The following is a 5,876-nucleotide window of genomic DNA, read 5'->3' as shown; positions in this document are numbered from 1 at the left end:
AAATTAAATGTTATACTCTCTAGAATAAGATAAAATAAAAATAATTTGCTCATAAGATTCATAAATATCTTTATTTATAAAATACTATCCTGAGAATTCCATTAAGCTTCAATTGGAGCAAAAGTATAATCACTTAAGTAAAAGCAGTTACTTAAACTAAAAATGAGAGATATATTACTTTTGAAGGCAGATAAAAAATATTGTCAGTTTTCTTGGTGGGCTTCTGGATATTCAGTAGCAGACACTTTTGAAGGTGGGATCAACCCTGAAGGAAATTCACTTCTACTTTCAGAATGTGGGGGTGGGAGAAGGGAAAATCCAGCTCTTGGCAGGAGATATTGAGGAAAATACCAAGGTCCCATTAAGAATGTAGGGGGTGGTGAGCCCGGTGGAAAATATTTTTGAGATGCTCCATACATGTTTCCTGGAGGAGGTGGAGGAAGAAAAGGTCCTGTTCTCATGAACCATCTCCTTGGATCCAGAGTAAACAATGGATGAGATGAGAAAGCAAAGCCAGAGCCAGTTGCTTGGTTTTCAGCAGGGAGAGATGAATCAGGTACATTGGAATCACCTTGATCAACTTTGGTATCATTTCTACTAGATTTCATTTCTGAAGATGTAGGCCCATCCATTTTATCCAAAGGCAGCATAGTGGAACTTCTGAGTTCTGCTGATCCAGATGGTCTACCATATTTAGAATAACATCCATCTTGCCTTTGTAGCGAAGATGTGGATCAGAATATGGTTGGCCTGGTGAATGGATCATTATCCTAAGGGCCTGTTCCCATGGATGTTCCAGGGGCCCTATGTCAGAAGGTGCTCTCTGAGGATAAATTGACCTATAACAGTTTGATTCTCTTCTTTCATTGCTAGTTGGATGGCCCAGAGGATTCTCTGGGCCCCTTGAGCCTCTTTCTCCTCCTACTGGCACCAAAGGTGAGAGTATGAGTGTAGCCTTCTTTTCCAAATGAGAAGGTCTTATTTCACATGAAGGTTGACCTAATGGTAAGGGACCACTTGGGGAATTCTCTCTGCCAAAGGCTGTATTTGAAGCATCAAGAACAGAAGGATTTTTTTCTACAAGCTTAAATTGTAACTCTATTTCAGTTAATTTTTGTCTATTGTGAGCATTTTGTTTCCTTAAATTATTGAGGTATCTTTCAGCACTCCAAGATGCCAAATAATTACCCTGAGTGTTTTTCTCATAGTATATAATGTGCCCTGATAAAAACAAATGGTTGTCTCCAATTCTTCTTCAAGATCTTTGGCTTACTTTCTATTAGTCTCCAGCAGTTTAGTTGTATGGCTGATCTTTCCTTCCTCTTTGCAAAGTTTCTCTTCTTGCTCTACCTGGTAATTTTCCTCTCCTATTAATTTTCTTTGGAGTTTCATTACATTTTCTTGATATAATTCCATCATAACTTTAAGTTTCTGCTGAAGATTCTGATTCTCACTTTCAAACTGTGTATTTTCTGCTTGCAAAATGCTTGTGTCTTAAGATTTTTTATGTGTTCTATCAGGTCTTCCTTTGTTTCAATTACTTCAGATAATAAAGTAAAAATTTGATTTCTTTCTCTTTCTAAGGTTTTAAAAGAGGTCCTAAACTTAGCATCATATACCAGTTTCTTCCAATTAAAAGTTACCATCATCTGTTAGGACATTTGCAAGCACAGGAGCCCTGCCGCAGTCTGGCTGGGCACAAATATCCGAGCCGCTATGAAGCACTTGTAGGTTCAAACAGCAACTCTTTATTCCCCAACTCTTACCAGCACTGCACACACCACATGGGAACACACTCCCTCTACTGGGCTCTGTCCAATCTCTCCAAACCCCCACGAGAACTTCACAACTCCAAAGCAGCTGGTGCCTGAGGCAGCAAGTGCCGCCCTATTTCCCGACAGTAAAAGTCAAATATACAATTCAATCAATCCAGCATCACAGCAATTATATACAGCTTAACTCAAATCATCATCTCAATGGTTCGCTGGCATCATCTTTAAACCAATCTCTCTGGCAAATGCCAGGCATCATTCTGATTGGGCCATGGCTCTCAACAGAATAGAATTAGATATAATGAAAAGGAAAGGTGAAAGTAAACAAACAGATCTGTTAACCACCTTTAAAAACAATCCTCAACAGCTGTTTACCTAATTTAAATTAAACCATTTAAATCACGTGAATAATAAAAAAAAAAATTTGGATCCATTTTTTCTTGAGCACTCCTCATATATGATATATGGACATACGCACAGACATACAACACAGAACACAAGTGTGCACACATGATACAATACATACAACACATAACATAATAGTAAAGGCCTTGTAGCTTTTCACAGGTGAAATCTCCATTGCAATGTTTGAAAACTCCACAGTCAAAAAATAGACACCCTGAATCCCCAGATAGGAGGCAACTTCTTATGACCTATTTTTTTTCTAACAAAGCTACCCTGACATCTGGGCAAAGCTAAAAAAATTAGAGAGGGGACCCTTGACTCCTCAGACCAAGGTGTTGGCTACGCCCTTCAAGGTCTATCACAACAGAGATAAAAGAACAAAACGCCAAAAATGCCAGATGTTGGCCCAGGTGTTATAGGGCTCCTTCCAACCTATGGAAAGGGGGAGACAACAACCCACACAACGAGGACAACCCTGGGCCCTGCTTTAATGTAGTAATGAAGGACATTGGGCTAAGGCTTGCCCTAACCCCAGGGAACCACCCAGACCATGCCCGGGATGCCAACATTCTGGCCACTGAGGATCATACTGCCCCAATTCTTGGAGGGGAGCTGAGGTCAGTCACCCCACCAGTGACTTGTTGGGCCTAGCAGCTGAGGATTGAGGGGGCCCTAGGTCTTCTGTCCCAACCTATTAAGTCAACCAAGCAGGAACCCAGGGTGGTTATCTGAGTGGATGGGCGTCCCATAAACTTTTTGGTAGACACCAGGGCCATATTCTCGGTTCTGAGAGAGTTTTGGGGAACTACCTATCCCCCTGAATCTCCTATTGTCGGGATAGGAGGTCAAACCATCATCCAACGCAGAACTCCTCCCCTCAGTTGCTCCTTATCTGAGTTCCCCTTTTCACACAATTTTTTGGTTAGGCCTCAATGTCTGGTCCCCTTGCTAGGAAGGAATATATTATCCATCTTGAAGGCCCCAGTAACCTTACCCTTATTATCCTCCCCTACTTAAATCTTTATCATGGCTTTACTCCCCTACAAAGAAGAGACTTTACCCCTTCATGTCTGGTGTGGAGACCACAACCACCACCAGAACACACATTTTCCTCTCCCCTGTAAAATAGAAGATCCAATTGTATGGGACACTGAAACCCTGTCCTCTGCAAATTGCTCTCCCATGAAAGTGCATCTTAAAGATCCTAACCACTTCCCAAATCAGGCCCAATACCTGCTGCCAACTTCCAGTCTTAAGGGCCTAAAGCCAATCATTCAGAGCTTATTAAGAAAGGAGTTCATGCATCCCATACACTCTCCATTCAGTACCCCAATTTTAGCAGTAAAAAAGCCTAATGGAACACACCATTTGGTGCAGGACTTAAGGTTAATAAATTTTTCAACAAGGCCCATACATCCCCTGGTTCCAAACCCTTATACTATCCTTTCCTCCATTCTGGAAAACTCGACCTCTTTTTTCAGTTATTGATCTTGAAGATGACTTCTTTTCAATTGCACTACCTGCCTCTTCCCAAGACATATTTGCCTTCACCTGAACTGATCCAGAAACTAGACATTCCAGACAGTTAACCTGGACTGTCCTGCTCCAGCGGTTTTGAGACAGCCCACATATTTTTGGACAAGTCTTCGCTGGAGATCTTGAGGAATTTTTCACTCTATGCCCCGACTCAACTCTCCTACAATATTGAGGACCTCCATCTCCATAGTCCCTCATTAAAAACGTCAAAGTCTGACACAGCCACCCTCCTGAATTTTCTAGCTCACCAAGGATATAGGGTTTCTCCACAAGAGTTGCAGCCCTCTCTCTGTGAGGTTGTTTACTTAGGGTTCCACATTGCCCCAGGGAAGAAAGCTGTCACAACTGATAGAAAAGGCGTTATTGAAAGCCTTCCAATACCAAAAACTAAAGAGAAGATTCTCTCATTCCTGGATCTGACAGGCTATTTTAGGGCATGTGTACCAAATTACTCATTACTTGCCAGACTATTATATGATCTAGCAAAGGGAAACACACATGATCCCTTGTTACTTTCAGCTCCCTCCAGAACTCCCCAGAAGGCCCTTTGACAAGCACCAGCTGTACACCTGCCAGATGTTAATAGGCCTTTTACTCTCTATGTCCTTGAAAACAAAGGGCAAGCCTTGGGGGTGCTGGGACAAATGTATGGGCCCATCTTCCCTCTGGTGGCATACCTTTCAAAACAGTTAGATCCAACTGTCCGGGGATGGGTTCCTTGTCTCCACACCCTAGCAGCATCCTATGTTTCATTAAAAGAATTGCAAAAGCTTACCTTTGGAGCCCAAATCACTGTCACCTTTCCTCATTACCTCAAGGACTTGCTAACATACAAAGGACTGCAAACCCTCCCTCCCTGTTGAATTCCCCCTCTCTTGGTTTCTTTCCTCTATGACTCCTCTGTGTCCTTACAAACCTGTGCCACTCTCAGCCCAGCAACTCTGTTACCCATTCAGGCTCAAGGTCAAAAACAATCCCCAATACATAAATGCAGGGAAATTTGAGAAAACTTTCTCCCATGCCCAACTAATATCACTGAGGGACCTCTAGACCAACCTGATTACACCTGGTTCACTGATGGCAGCTCTTTTATGTATGAGGGGATCAGAAAAGCTGGATATGCCATAGTGCCCATATCAAAAGTAATAGAAGCCAATCCCCTCCCTGCCTGCAAATACCACCAACCAACAAGCTGAGATGGTAGCTACAACTCGAGCCTGTGAATTGTCAGCAGGGAAAAATCTTATGCTTTGTACTGATTCCAAATATGTTTTCCACATTCTCTTATCTCATGCAGCAATTTGGAAAGAGAGAGGTCTCCTGAACTCAAAGGGCACCTCTATAACCAATTCCACATACATCACCCAGCTACTACAATCCTCCCAGCTTCCTAAAAACCTTGGAGTTGTCCATTTAAAATCACACCAAAATAACTCCTCCCCTGTCACACTGGGAAATTCAAAAGCAGATCAGGCAGCCAGGTCAGCCTCCCTTTCAGGCCACACCAGATCTCTCATCGCCACATGCTCTCCCACATTACCCAATCATGGAGACCCACCAAAACATGCCCTCTTTACATACCTCCACTTCATTTTTCACACCAGCCCACAGACTCTCAAAGCATTTCTCCACTCTTTCTTTACTCTGACTTCCCAAGATAAAGAAGCGATACATCAAATCACAGTCTCATGCCAGATATGCAAAAGAGTGAATCCCAATACATCTTTAAAACCAAGAACCTTACCTTCTCATCAGGCTAGGGGCCATATTACTGAGGCAGATTGGCAAATCAACTTTACCAATATGTCCAGAGTAAAAAAGCTTCAAATGCATACTAGTCTTTATAGACACATTCTCAGATTGGGTAGATGCCTTCCCCACTTCAAATAATCAGGCTATCACAGTTGCTGAAATACTCCTAACCAAAATAATCCCTCAGCTTGGGATGCCCACTTAAATCCAATCTCAAGTAACCCAGAATGTGGCAAAGACATTGTCCACCCCATGGCACTTTCATTGTCCCTATCACCCCCAAGCCTCAGGTAAGATTGAGTGAGCCAAACACAATGAAAGACATCATAAAGAAACAATCTTTAGAGACTTATTTAGATTGAGTTGAACTCCTCCCTCTTGCCCTATTATGGCTGAGGGCTTTACCAAAAA

General features: G+C 42.4%; 1 pseudogene across 1 annotated transcript; it reads right to left on the bottom strand.

Annotated features, from left to right (window-relative positions):
- Positions 1-203: 203 nt before the first annotated feature.
- On the bottom strand, positions 204-1,646 carry LOC308651239 (melanoma inhibitory activity protein 2-like; annotated as a pseudogene). Its single transcript has one exon. The product of its transcript is annotated as a melanoma inhibitory activity protein 2-like (transcript).
- Between the last annotated feature and the right edge of the window lie 4,230 nt (positions 1,647-5,876).

Source organism: Spermophilus citellus (assembly GCF_964194105.1).
Source record: "Spermophilus citellus genome assembly, chromosome: 6".
Classification (NCBI taxonomy): Eukaryota; Metazoa; Chordata; class Mammalia; order Rodentia; family Sciuridae; genus Spermophilus; species Spermophilus citellus.
Note: the sequence above shows the minus strand (reverse complement) of the source record. Positions and strands in the feature narration are given on the sequence as shown.